Source organism: Alligator sinensis, unplaced genomic scaffold (genome assembly GCF_000455745.1).
Source record: "Alligator sinensis unplaced genomic scaffold, ASM45574v1 scaffold858_1, whole genome shotgun sequence".
Taxonomy (NCBI): domain Eukaryota; kingdom Metazoa; phylum Chordata; order Crocodylia; family Alligatoridae; genus Alligator; species Alligator sinensis.
Window position 1 is genome coordinate 652775 of NW_005842079.1, and position 14776 is coordinate 667550.

Consider the following 14776-nt stretch of genomic DNA (forward strand, 5'->3'; position numbering starts at 1 on the left):
CCAAAATCCTCTGAGAAGGGAAGTGATTTCAAGCTTAGCAGTGCCTCGTGCCTGGCTAATTCCAAGGGGAGCCCTCAGCTCCTGCAGAGTGTTGGGCTGGCCTGCATGCATCTGTACAGGGGTCTGTGTGTTTGGGGAAGAGCTGCTGATTCACATTTTCTGCCCATTCTCAAATAGCTACCAGTCAGCATGGAGGGGACACAAGGAAGACGGAAAGGAAAGTTAGATCTCAGAGCAAGTTGTCTCACATTTGCGCTCCCATGAGAGCACTGGCACTGAAAAGCTGTGTTCCCAGACTTGGGGATTCTTCTCCAGACTTGAAGGATGCTTAACGGAATCTCTAACATGCACACTAAAGCATGAGAGCCTTGAATCTTTAATACTGACTTTCTTTATCCACGCTGGGCACATCTACACTTGCATGAATGCACTTTAGTTGATGCACATTAAATCTAGTACTGCCATTGTGAGGTACTAGGAAAATGTGCATTAGTCTGTCTTAATGAGCATTAATTAAAAAGCATGGGGCACTTATACACAAGCATGGTGGCTAGTCCAATATGCTGGAATTCCAGCACATCAGAGAAAACTCGATTAATCAACTCTGCTGAAGCTCCAGCAGTCTCTTGAGTCTCGTGTATCAGTGTCCCCGTGCTTAAAAATGGGAGCAAAGGCACTTGAGCTAAATCTCATTGACTGAGCTTTAGTTCAAGTGCCCTCGAGGTTGTTTTTAAGGGCGGGGATGCTGATACAGGAGATGGCATTGCTCTAAGCCACTCTCCAAGCCATTCTAATTAAAGCACCACCCGCACATATAAAAGTGCCCACAGTTTAATGCACCTTAGCCTGTTTTAATGTTTAATGCGCCTTGCTTAATGTGCCTCAGCCTATTTTAATGTGCATTAACTGAATAGCACTTTTTGTGATATATTAATGCACATTTAAATAAGCTAATGCACATTAAAGCACACATGTAGATGCACCCACTATCAGCTAAGCATTAAAATTAAATAGGCATTAACAAAAAGCAGAGTTTGAAACAGTCCCATTCATGTCCCTTCCCTTCTCAACTGCTCCCTGTCTTGACCCCTGGGATGTCCTGAGTTCTCAGTCCCTCCAGTCACCCTAGAGCAGTGGTCACTGACCAGTGGATCTCGATCCACGGGTAGATCTTGGAGCCTCTTGGAGTCGATCTGAGGCTGGGGTGGGGAGCTGAGGGCCTGCAGAAGGGGCAGGGGCTAGATCGAGGCTCCTACAGTGAGGGACAGTGCGACAGAGGCAGGAGTAAGTTGAGTGGGGCCCTGGGCGGATGGGACTTACCTGCTGGGGAGGTGTGCCTCTAAATAATTTTTTCTCCCTCTGCCTCGATCTGCCCCCCTCCCTTCCCTCCCCACAGACTTACCTGCTGGGTGGGGGGGAAGGGGATGGCGCGCACAGTAGATCTTGGGTTGCTTTTAAATGCCAAATGTGATCTACTTAAAAAGGTTTGAGACCACTGCCCTAGAGTCTTCCAGACTAATATGTGGAGCTCCCAAATTCATGGCGGAAGTGGGCTACGTGGCAGCTCCTTTAATCTTGCAGGTTCCTCCATGCACCCACCATATTTAAAACCACAGTTTTTTCCTCCCTGTCAATCAGGAGTGAGCTGTGCAGCACCCTGCCAATTTGGCCGGGGCGGGGGGATGGGACCTGCAATATTAAAGGAGCTGCCATACAGCCCACTTCTACTGTGAATTTTGTAGGTCCCTACTAATAGGGCCTGCATTTTTAAGAAATTATTAAAAAAACCAAGCACATCCACCCCTGCTCCCACACCCATCTTACAGTCTCCTCTCTCCCCATCCAGAGCCCCTCAGTCCAATGCATTTCAATATGCTGCACACAAGGCACGGCCTGTCTCTTTCTACAGAGTCACCGCGTTCCCCAGAATATCTCTGCTCTGCTGAGTGGTTGTTGGCATTGATGCCTTCCTCTAATGGGATTCAGACACTCTCCTCTCCCCTTCTGAGTAGGGCTGGGACCACGTCCTTCCCAGTTACTCCAACCCCTGCTGTGGCTCTTTTCCAACAAGAAGAACTGGAACTTATGCCCCCGCCACATTCATTGCTTGCAGCTCATTCCCTGTGGAAAGGGAGCCTGGCCAGCAAAAACCACAGCCCGAGCTGAGAATAACCACAGCCCTTTTCATCTTCCCTTAACAGCACATCACAAAGTGTGTGCCCCACTGTGGCCCCAGCTCTTAGGGTGGGTCAGACTCCCCTGAAAAGCCCAGGGAGGGGATGAATGGGGTTGGGGGTGGGGCAGGCCACAGCCCTGGCTTCTGTCCCTTGGTCATGTATAACAACTCCATCTGGCTGTACGTGATGTGCTGCAAATCTGACCCACTTCCATACTATAGAACTGAACTAAGGAGCCAATGAACAGGGACTTTCCAGCTCAGTAATGCATCCAATCTGTTACACTCGGAGGCAGGCCGGTTTCACATGCACTTTATTAATCACCTCTCATTGTCTCCTTTCTCTCTGTGGCTGCTGAGTTCAGGCCTGTGGTTAGCTCTGGCTTCTAAGAGCCATGATCCTTGTGCAGCTAATAGGAAATTCCCCTCTCCCACACCTGCCCCCCATCATCAGAACCTCCTGCAGCTGCTAGGGCAGTCAGGCCTGGCAAGTCCCTGAAACATCTGTGTTTGGGTGCCCCAGTGGAGATGAAGGACACATGGCTCAGGCACATGCCAATGGGAATACATTTCTTCCAAGGCTGCCACAGCAGAAATAAATCAATAAGCAAACAAACATCAATAGGCTAATTCTGTCCACGCACACTATCTGAAGTAGCAAGGGAGTGATTTCACGCTGGGTGCATCTACACAAGATGCTAACTGCATAGTAGCCTAATAGTATTGCGCAGCAGCAAATCATGGCACAAACAGTGCTAATATGCTACTGCGCAGTATTATTAGGCTACTGTGCAGTAGCATCACTAAAAAGGTGTTCATTGGCAGTACCGCACAGTAACACCAGCGCACATTAATTTAGTACTCAATTATACAAGTACTACATTTAATGCACAGTAGTTATGGCACATTAATGAACATGTATATGTGCCCACTGAGTACCAATGCACAGGCAGCAGCAAGATATTTGTCCCCCCTCGACTGATACACCTTGCTCCATGCTGGGGGCATTACTCCACAAGGTGTGGAGACATAATTAGATTTATTAATCTGTAGTCAAGCAGTGGCTTATGCTATATGTATCTCTGGTTTAGTCTATAAGGTGCAAATCTACCCTGCCTTCCACAGGGTGCGCCATAACTAAGCCTGCAGGACATGCTGGATTCCAGGCATTTCTTCTGGGCATGCTGATGGATGGCCCAATTCTAGTAACTGCTTGGTGACATGGACACTAGTACTCAGAACAAGATGTCTTCCTCATCCTACACACTTCACACAGGGACCACTGGATGGCATCTCACAGTTGTTCCAGAGTAGTAACCTTGAGAATCTATGATGTAGCCTCCCTCCTCAGTTTGTCCTCTGCTTTTGCTTTTAAAGAGAAAGAGAGTGAGCAAGATTCCTTCTGGTTTGGTGAGCAGCTACCACCTGTTACCCAAGGGAGAGCGAGTGTGTGGCCTGCTAGCCTAGAGGACAGATGCCACGCCACACCGTGCTTCCATGACCTTGGCAATCTATGGAGCTCACTTTAAGTTGTGCCTGGCTATGCTGGTGGCCTATCAAGCCCTTGACCTCTCTGTCCTGGGTTCAAATGTAAAGGTCTGCAGTGCTGGAGGACTGATCTGATCCCATTGCTTTTCATTGACTTGAGACAGAAGCTTTCTTTGGACTGTGAATTCTTTGTCTCCTGATCCATCAGGCAGGAAGCTACTGTTTGAGACACAGAAGCTTTAGCAGAGCATTGAAGAACATGGTAGAGGGAGGAGCTGCCATGAGCCTTGTGTTTTACATGACAGTCCCCTGCCCTGTAACTTTGAGCATAGCCTGCCAGTGCTTTTGGCATCTTTTCAGAGCTGCATGTGCTGTCTAGGCTGCTCATCTCATATGCCCGGCCCGCCTCAATCCGTAAGTGGCCTTTGACCTTATGCTGTTCCTGTTTGGTTTTTCAGAGTCCCAAGTCAGTCAGACGGTCCCTGTGCTCTTTTGGCTTCTCACCTCAATTGAGGGGGGACAGCACAGGGACCAAGCAGGCCCCTGCTCTTTTCTCTTGCTGTATGTCCTCTGTCTTAGACTGGACTCTGGCCTGGGATGCGTTGTTGAAATTGCAGCTCTCACGGGGAGGAATAGCATGGGCACTAGTCACACTGACACAGCACTGAAATAGGGAGAGGAAACTTGCCTTACTGACCTAAGCAGGGTCTGATCTCAGGACAGCCAGATGTTAACATTAGACTCAAATGTCCTTGCACCTATAGAGAGGATGTGTAGAAGACAATTGATTTGTTTCTGCAGCCACTGAAGACTCCCATGGGCTTTGTATAGGCCATTGGCCAATCCAAGACCAGGTATTGTAAAGACCAGGCTAGTACTTGTTATTAGTGATTTCCAAAAATATCTCAGCATGTCTGATGGCAACCGCTGCTGCATGTTCCAATGAGAGCAGAGCATTTGTAAATCTCACCTTCAGTGCTAATGCATCAGAGGTTGCTCCCAGAGACCCATTTCATACGGAGCTGTCCCAGGGAGTGTGATGTAAGTGCAGTACTGCGTACCATAATCTCTGTTGCTTTCCTTCAATCCACAGCATTGGACACCATGATTTTCTTAACCCTAATACTCACCCTCCTATCCATTGTGTCTTGGACCCTGCTGCTAAATGGTTTGTCTAAGCCAAACAGACCCTACCATAAGATTCACTTAATTTCTTTCCTAAGTAGGGTGACCACTCTGCAAAAGTGATAATCATATAGGGAAGGAAGCGTTGCCCACTGCGTTTTTATGCATCTAAATTCTGGAATTTAGTAAATACAGCCAAACTAGAGGTTACCCAAATCTTTCTCCTCAACAGAGTCTGGAAAGACCTTTCCACAATAACCATTGTAGTTCAGCTGTATCTGAAAAATCCCATAGTTTGGTACTGAGATGAATAGCAACAGCTGGTGATGGAGTAAGCTCAGTACTTTAATTAAGAGCCGCTGGCCAGGGGAAGCAGAATGATCTGCCACTTATTTTGGCCCTAATCCTTCATTTTACAATGCTCAAGGCAGCATGGCTATTGCAAATCTGGGGCTTTGGGGCATCAAACTTCAGTGCAATGGAGATTTCTCTTCACTGCATATCATTGGTTACAATCTGCCACAGAGCCAGGGGGTCTCTCCACTGCCTACTTGCCTTAGGAGCTGTGCACTGGGCTCCATGGGCGTTAGGATAGGCACTCCTGGATTACCCTGAGTTATACTCCTTTAGGAGAGAGTAGAATCTGGCCTGGTTTGTCTGTGTGCTTGCCTGCCTGGGTACCTGTGTCATACTAATTTCCTACAGAAAGGTTAATCAAAATCAAAGAGCTTTTTAATGGCAGACCACAGATTCCCTGGCTCCCAGGAGCACCACTCAGCTTGGCATAAATCATCAAGATGGGCCCATCCATTGTCTACCCCAGCCCTTCACCCAACAGATTGGATCAAATCCCTAGATGCCCACCCACCCTAGGTTGCATCCTCCCAGTTCCCCAACTCCGAGGAGATTCAGGGCCAGATGTGAATTCTGATCTCTACCCCTGCAATGGGTGAAGCCAAAACCCCAAATCTGGATTACAAACAAGTTGGGACCAGGTTTTGAACAATGCAATCCAAGAACAGAGATCCTACAAAAAGGCAGGCGGTTTCTTTTGAGATCAGTTCAGCCATGTCTGGGGCAGGGAACTGATCTACAGGGCCTCTTCTTAACTGGGAACACTGAGGAGTCATTTGCAAGGGAAGACCTAGGGAAACTCTTCTGTCTGAACATACTGGAATTGCCCCAGGTCCAGGGAATGCCTGATCATATCTTTGTGGTTTGCCCAGCTGTTGGCTGCTATCACCATGCCCTTAGTGGATCATCAGCCCCAGGGACTGAGCCCGGGACTTCTGGACCTAAAATCATGAGCTGCTTCTACTAACCCCTCCTAGGCATTTAATACCAGCCCCAAGTTAATGTTGGTCTTGGAGTTCACATGTGCCAGGCAGTAGCAGTGAGGGAAGGAGGCATCTGTGTCTGACATGGCTTGGAGACCAACTGCTTTATCCAGAAAGCCATTCAAGATCTGTCCTGAGAGGCCTCTGTAACCCTGGAGTTTTGTCCCCGTCAGGACTCTGTGGCAGGAACCAGGGAAGAAAGAGCCCTCAGCCACTCTTCCCAAAACAGTTGTCTTCTTGGGTGGGAGCCCTCCTTTGCCCTAGTTTTCCAAGACTCATCAAGCTACTGAAGGGGAAAAGATAGCACATGCTCCCCTGCCCCAGGCCTGCATGAGAGGCTTCTCCCCCAGCCTTTCCCCAGGCCTCCCTGCCACCCATTGCCTGACTCCCCTGCTCAGAGTCCACACAAAAGGCTGTGTTCTCCCAGTCTCACCCAGCCCCCTCAGGCGAGAACAAATAAAAGGGATTAGCGGGCCTGTGCCAGCCACAGGGCTCCTAGGAGCAGCACCTAATCCAGGTGGGAATTCTGTGCCAGCTGCTGGGGCCAGGGTTGTAGCAGGCTGTGCTCCCCCAGACACCATGATTAAGGGCCCCGGTTCATGTTGGTGTTTGAGGCTGTTCACACTTCCCCTTGACTCTCAGAGGGAGGCTTAAGATGGGAGGCACCTGCTTTTGTCTAAGGCTATTGTAAGTGCTTTTTCGTGACTTTCTTGCACTGTGAAGCAAAATCAAATAGTTTGCAGTAAGAAAAGAGTGAAATCATAGCGATACCTTGGAGTCTGGTTTTATTCTACTGTTCTCTTTTGGAGCCAAGACTGTTCACACGTGTGTGTCAAAGGTTCCATACTGCTGATGGAGATTTTCCTTGAGTTGAATGGGCAGAGCTTGAAGATCTGAATTTTTATCCTCACCGTTGTTTATCCCACATGGCAGTGGTATGTGTTGGACAGGCAGCTGTCACTCATGGATAGGATCCCGCCCTGGTCCCTGTGAGGGAGGAACATATTTCCTTCATTGTACAAATGAGAAGCCAGGGTACAAGGTAGATTAAGTGTCTTGTCCACATTCATGGAGCACATCAGTGGCATGGCCAGGAAAAAACCCCAGGCATCCTAGTCATCCACTAATCCATTTTCCTACCAGCCATGTAATGGGATACTGTCTTGGCTTTGGGGCAGAAGTGCCCAATGCAACATAAACCCAACAAGAGGACATCGTGGTAGAGATAGGACCTAGTGGTTTGCTCCATCAGACCAGATGATCAGTTAGGCTCATCACTAAGGCAGGCAGATGGCATATGGAATGGAGACAAGTGCTGAGAGCAGCATCCTGCCACATGGCCACATAACCCCCACCTCATCCATGACAATGATGAATGTCCTGAAACAAGCAGCCACTTCCCTGTTTGTCAGGTGGGGAGATGCAATCTCACACTGACACATTATAAACAAGGGCAAAAGCAGCACATCATGACAAAAGCCATGGGAACCTCCATCTGAGGCCAGGGACTAAAGCAGTGTCTGAGACAAATCCCAGCATCACTCAGCACGTGAGCAGACTTGTCCCAGCTTCTGCAAGGATGCATGTTGGGGTGTTCAAAGGTTCAAGTTACGGATGATTCAAGAAGCCAGTCTGATGACAGATCCAGCCAGGGAAATGTCTGTAGCCCTGAGGGATGGAGTGCACACTGCTTATCTCTGGATACCTGTGTCTGTTCTGTCTGCATAGGTCCCTGTCCTGGTGAGATCTTTGCCTTCTTCTTCCTGCCTGGTGATTTGACAACCTGGGGAATGGGGTAGGTGACATGTTTCTCCCCATTTTGGAGCTATCAAGTACCAGATGCCTTTGCAGTAGATTTCCCTCCCACAGGAGATGCCATGTATTCAGAAGGTACTGTGCCCAGCGCCTGCTGCTGTTTGGAATCTGTTCAGTGCCCGGCAGGGTCATGGCATGCACAGATGATATCCTTATTGTGCAGCACTTGGCAAGCAAAGCACAGTGCTGTCCTGGCACCAGGACAGCAGCAAGACGGACTGAAAGTGAATAAAAGGCCAACTCCAGGGATGAGCACTTTCCTCTTCAGGAGGAATTAGCAGGAACAAATCAGATCCTCCCAAAACTGTGGCAGTCACAGAAACATCTGCTCTGAGTGTTAGCTGGGTGTTAGCCTGGGACTGTGCCACAAAACAACTACTTGATGCAACAGAGAACATGCACCAATTGCCTGTAGAGGCTCATCCAGGTTGGAGAGCATGGAAGTGTCTACAAAGGAGTGAAAGGATCCTCTGTTCCCACATGGAGATAAGATGACATTTTCTGCTCAACAGAAAGAGCCAGGGATGCTTCAAAGGCTGAACTAGGACTGGTACAGACAGGAAGTGGAAATTCTGGGCACACAAATAAAAACTGAACATGGGAAGGCCTGGGGCATAATGGCTCAAGTACTCTGCTTCCAGAACTACACCGGGTTGGTTTCAAAGGTGCCAAAGGCTGGAGAAAGACAGACAGGTCTCGGTCACCAGGCCTAGAGGAGCGGTGCTCACTGTCTCCTTTCTTCATCACTACACCAGTATTACCAAAACCCACTATGAAATGGGTTTGGACCTTCCCCTGTCCAGAACTGTATGTGTCCTGTAAGAGCAAGCCTGTGGTGCCCAGACACTCTAACCTTTCCACTGGGGCTTTTTCTATTTGAACAAACACACACATAGCTGCCTCATGGTACACCCTTCAGTCACAATGACTTGCCTTTCCTCTTGCAGTGAATTGTGGGCTTCCCTCTCCCCTTGCCCCACCCTGATGGACCCTACAGATGGGAGGTGAATCCTGGAATTTAGATCTGAGTCTCTGGTATTGGGGTACTGGCTGGTGGCTTGGCTCATTGTAGAAACCAAGGCCTTCAGTTGGGGGCCTAACCTAAGGTGTGTTAAATGGGCCTGGTTCTGCATGGGTGGGGGTTTCTTGCTCTCTGAAATATCCACCCCTTGGTGGTACCTGAGGCTGAATGCCCAAAATCTCTTGTTACTTGTGAACAATTCAGTCAGATGCTACTGAGGAGGAATGGACCCCCCACCCCAGAACTCAGAGGAGGTTTGCTCTTGGGGTTTGATACAGACCCAACCTTGCTTTGCAGCGGCTTCTGCACTGGATTAATAGATTAGGATTCATGCCTGATGGTTCTCCCTGACAGACACTTATGCATGTGTGTGAACACATCCTTTTCCACTTGGACAGGGCTGTCTCGATGCCATAAGTGGTTTGTAGCATGGGGTGGTAGGGACTGAGCACCTGAGTTTTGTGTGTGTGGCAGGAAGGATGCTCCCATCAGTGAAGCAAATGTCTCTGCCATCCCATTCAGAACTACTTTTCTCTCTTGGTGAACAAACCTAGACTAAGGGAGCTTTTATTAGCTTCCTCCCAAAGGCCACCCACCAGTTCCAAGGCCTGTGTGTTCAAGTACACAAAACACATCCTTTTGCTGGCGACAGTTGAATATGCCGGCAGGGAGCATGGATTTCTCCATCTCTCTGCTTTCAGACATCTGTCTCCTCTTTATTTTGCTCCTCTCTATTTATTTTTCTTTCTTGTCCTGTTTCTCCCACTCCCTTTCTCTGTCGCTCTCTTTATCTTTCGTTGTTTGGACTCAAACATTCCCTACCCTGCCGGGATGAAAGGCAGGGACCCCAACAAGGCAGGCAGCAGTGAATCCCAGAATTTGTCAGGCCCACTGTTCTCGGGCAGTGACTTTCACAGAGGCAGCGTTAATGAGATCTGAAGGAGGCTGGGGCTGTCATTGTGCTATGGGGCATCCTGCCCCCACCACTCCCACCCAGCTCTTCTGATTAGCATTTTGAGGTGCGCCCTGCCCTTTAACCTCTGTCTTGCTCTGTCTAATTGAGTGAGATGCCAGATCAGGAGAGTCCCAGGATCTGCCTAAGGCCCCTCGCCAACTGATGTGCCATAGACCTGCTTTGGATTTGGTCTGAGTCCTTGATCTCTTTGCCAAGTTAGCAACAATCTTGGGGGGAGGTGGTGCCTGTGGATTTGAGTGGTGGATGCTGCTGTGTTAGGAACTGAATTAGAACTCCCAAGCTCAGTTCACATGGACCACTGCTTTTAGGCAGTCATTTTTGTGGGTGACCTTGGCTGGATTCAGCGTGGTGACCTAGAGATGAAACCCCATGGTTCATTCCCATTCCCAGCTATTCCCAGTCCCATGCTTATGGTTTCAGTGCTGCTGTGACTGGCTAAGTTTCAGGAGTCCTGTGCCAAATACCCTCTGAGTGACCATATTCTGTTCCACTTGGAGTTTGAGATGGATACAGGATAAGTCTTCATTTGCCATCTTAAGCTGTTGTGTGCTGTCAAAAAACTGCCATGTTCCACCCCAGCAGTGGATGAATTCCAACAGTGAGTAGACTGTGCCTATATTATGTAATAGAGCTTGAAAGGACTAGGAGTAGAAGTGCGATCTAAATGCATGTTGCTATGCTGATGCTATAAAGTGTGTATGTGCTCCTCTGCTTTAGAGAAAGAGTGGGGGTTTCACTTTTACTGTGATGATCAGGAGTTAAAATCTTGTCTGTACTGCTGCCTGAAGTGCCTGAAGCTTGTACTGATGTGACATATAGGTTTGTAAGACAAATGGAAAACTCAACAAAATCCTAAACTGGATCCTTGTTATCACCTGGGTTCTGTGTGCAGACCCTAAGAAGGAAGGACTGGATCAGGATTTTCTTGCCCCCAGATCCAACTAGGGTGCAGCCCTTGCAGCAGAACTTCGAATTGTTGTCTCATTGCTTTCCAAGGCAGAGACAGACCCTGAAGAACCAGACATGGGGTGCTGACACATGCAGCCTGACTGAGGTTCCCTCAGATCTGTAGCTATCATCAACCCTTGTTTCCATTAGCTCCTGTTGTGCAGAATGATGGATGGCAGAAACAGCAGATGGGTTGTTCGGTTTTGTTATAACAAAGGAGATAAACCTGCAGGGCTCACAGACAAGAGAAGGTGTGCTGGCCGGTGATTGGAGAGGCCTGGGCAGAGAGGAATCATCTGTGTACAAGCCCCTTCTCCCCCACCCACCTGCCCCCTGGGGATCAAGTCAAACCTACTGCCTTCAGGGACTATGGTGCATTACTATGGAACTTGCTAGGAGACTTTTTTACACTCCCCTGGAAAATTTTCAATTTGGGGCTAAAATAATTCTGACTGAAATGTTGCTGCTCGCTCCTGCCCTTCCCTGTGGGCTGGGACCCAGGTCTGACTAGAGTCGGCTCTGGGAAAATGGGGTGCAGCATCCTGGGAGTCTTGCGATCAGAGAGTACTCTGGGGGGCATAGCCTGGCCAGGGGCCCTGCCCAAGAGGGAAAACGGGGGGCATAAGGAATTCACATGTTTTGGGTTGGCGATTCTTTTATGAAAAATCAAACCTTGCATGGAAAGCAGGCAGCATTAACAGGCCCAGGGCTGTACCAGCATGTGCTTCTAGACGGATGGTGGCCACAGCACTTCCCGAGGGTCAGCTGGGGCTTGGCCTACCTGCTGCAGCCAACACAGGGGATAACTAGTACCTGGTGTGGCAATAGGTTCTGCAATGGGGACCTTATCCCCTAAGTAGTGAGCTCTACAGCTTGCTGCACAACCATCAGAAGGCAAAGACTTCCTGGCCACGAGGCAGGCCCCACTCTTGGGCCTTCCCCTGGATTTCACAGCCAAGATACAAGACAAGCTGTTGACATCTGTTTCCTAAAACATCCTATGAATTAAAGGGAACTCTTTGGGAGACACTATCCCACGCCTGCATTATTTATTTCCTTGACACCATGGGCTACTCCTTGCTACCACTGAACAAAGACAAAACCCCTTTTACTGTGATCTGACTGATATTGGCCCAGTTTTGTTAAAGGACAAAACCCTGGTTGAAAAGCAACATTGTGGATCATTAATGAGTCCCCTCCCCAGAGCAGAAGGAGAAAAGCTCTAAAGACTGAGAGGAGGAACGGATGGTTCAGAAGAGATTGAAAAGACCAGGGCAATTCAGTCTAGAAGAGAGATGGTGAAGAGGTGACATGCTATTGGTACACAGAGGAGAGAGGGGTGCAGAGAAGGACATTCCTGATCATAGCTGCACGGCGCAAAGCGAGAAGACTTTCTGAGCCAACACAGAGGAGTACATTGTGGTTAACTTGTAGGACTCATGTCTGCAGGATATTCTAGGCCGATGTTGGCTCAGTGCGGGGTCCAAAAGGATCGGATACTTATAAGAATAGTAAGCCCATAGTCACTGTTTCTCAGAGTATTTCAGAGAGACATTTGCTCCTGGCCTCTCAAACTTCTCCAGTAGCAAAAGACTTTGGATATGAGAAGAGAACATGTGAGTGAATGGAAATGTCTTCCCTTCCCCAACAGAGGGCACTGTCACCAGGTGGGCCTTAATTAGCACTGAGATTGCAGGGCTCGTCAGTTGATCACTTGATGGTGCCCCTGGACTCCTGGCTGTCCTGCTGCCCGCACAGCTACTGCAGCAGGGCAGAGGCCTGGGGGGAGCTGAATGAGAGGTTAGTTCAATATTGTGCTAGCCATCAGTCAAGCAAGTATAAACCTGTCATGGTGTCCACTGGGCGCCTTTGAAATGCAGCCACTGATTGATCTGTGCCTGGGGGGGAGCGGGGGCACTGTGCATTCCCTTCCTTCCGCATCTGATTGATTGGGAACATGGGTGGGGAGCCTGCCTGTGTTCTGCACCTTGGCAAGGGGACACAACTGGTGGAAGAGACAACCCATCTGGTTGGAGCACTGGCTGGCATGACCTGTGCCGTCGGGGGCCCCCAGACATCACTGTGCAAGTATCTATCACTGCAGTCCTAAATTGCATCACAAGAGCACTGATGCAAAGATATCACTGTTTAGCTGCTATAGGCAGTGCTGTGGTGAGAATGTATACAGCAGCATGTTCTGGACGGTGGTGGGAGCACAGTGCTCGTGCTAGAAGCTTGCTGTGCTGTTTGGCAGAGTCGGGGCACTGCCAGGAGGAAGCTCACTGTACCTGGAAGCTGGCTGTTGTTTAAACATGGCACTCTCTCTCTCCCATTACCCCAATACTTGTGCTCCCCCCTCTCTGCTGTATTTACCCTCTGCAAGCCCATGGGAGGCAAAGCATTGCTTTTATGTCATAGTTCAGGAACCTAAGTGTCTTGCCCATGTTTGCACGGGAAGTTTGTGGCAGAGCAGAGAGTTGAACCTGGCGCTCCAAATTCCAGGCTGACTGGGAGCCTAACTGCTGGATTGTCCTTTCAAATGGCACTGCTCTGAGGCAGTTCACAATGCTGGCATTGTGACAAGCATTGGCATGTCACTGTCTGGAGAAAGCTCACAATCTTGGAGTCAGGGCTGACACTGATAAAGACACTGCTCTGTGGAAGTTCACAGGACTGGAGTTGTAGCTGACACTGGGCACTGCTGTGCAGAAGCTCACAGCACCTGGGTGCTGCCTGCCTTTGGCTCATAGCTCTAATGTCCAGCAGGCACTGCCTTCCCAGGGGCTGGTGCAATGCAACTGTTCTCTGAGCAATGAGGGGAATGGGCAGAGAGCAAATAGGGGAATGTAAAAGCCAGATCCTGGAATGAAGGGGTTAGCAGAGGCCTGGCTTCTTGAACAGAGCAGGGGCGATTAATAAGCGCACAAGAGGGGGGTCAAATGCCTGTCCCAGTGCTCTGAAGTACCTGGCCTCGAGAGACTGTTTATTCAGCAGGGCTGGCAAGAAGCCAGCAATGCTGCGCTCTCCTTGTGGTACCAGGCAGTCCCTCCAGCCAGAGGCATCCTGGTGCTTCTGAGGCCTCACAGCACAGAGGCAGCCGAGGCATGCAGGGAGGCTGGGTTCCCGGCTGCCAGCTCTCCCTGCTGGTTTTTCTCTTCTGTGGAATTGTTAGAACAGGTTGGAACTGGTGTGTTCGCTGCAAGCAGCTGGTGCTCCCATCCCTGCTCTGCTAATGTCTCTGGGGCCCCCAATCATTGATACACCAGCCCACAGCCATCCCCCTCCCCTCCGTCCCGTCTGAGCCTGCACCCCCTTGCTGTTCCTGGCCTGGTCTCTAAAATACTCTGGTGTCCTTCAGTCCAAGCCTGCAGCCCCTTACTATTCCAGCTCTGGACCCCACTCCAAGCTCTGCTGACGTCCCTTAAGCCCTGCTGCACGTAGCAGGGCTGCTTTGCCATTCTGATTTTTAACCTCTTCTGCTCTGACCTTGAAACCCTGTAACTCCAGCCTTATCCCCTGCCTTTGGCTGATTTGCAGTCCAGTCTCCAGGTCTGTCTGGTCTACTTTGAAATGTCCTAAACAATGGTGCTTCCATCACTGCCTCCCAGCAGCGTGGCCCAGGGACTGGGGCGCTGACCCAGGGCCCAGCAGACCAGGCTGAGGCCTTGCTGTGCCACACATCTCTTGAGTGGCATAGGCCCAGCTCCACAATGGGCCTTGGGCAGGGTAGCACTCAGCATTGCTGTTCCTAGGGCTCAGGTGCCTGGCTCCAGGAAGGGAAGTCACAAACCCGAGTCAGGTGCCTAGGTTCCCTGTACAGTGACTGGGAAGAGTTGGCCCCTGGGACTGGGATTCACAACACCCAGCACACTGAGCAGAACACCTGAGCC

At 49.8% G+C, this 14776-nt stretch overlaps 1 protein-coding gene and 1 long non-coding RNA gene across 3 annotated transcripts in view; one reads left to right on the plus strand and one right to left on the minus strand.

The window, feature by feature from the left end:
- Nucleotides 1-14776, plus strand: part of SEMA3B (semaphorin 3B) — a 93120-nt gene that overhangs the window by 9022 nt on the left and 69322 nt on the right. The gene's annotated exons all lie outside the window — the stretch shown is intronic.
- The window catches only part of LOC112550323, a 24553-nt gene continuing 16681 nt past the window's right edge, over nucleotides 6905-14776 (minus strand). Inside the window, exon 3 of the long non-coding RNA XR_003094105.1 lies at nucleotides 6905-7113. This is a non-coding gene — a long non-coding RNA (uncharacterized LOC112550323). The remainder of the gene's footprint in view (nucleotides 7114-14776) is intronic.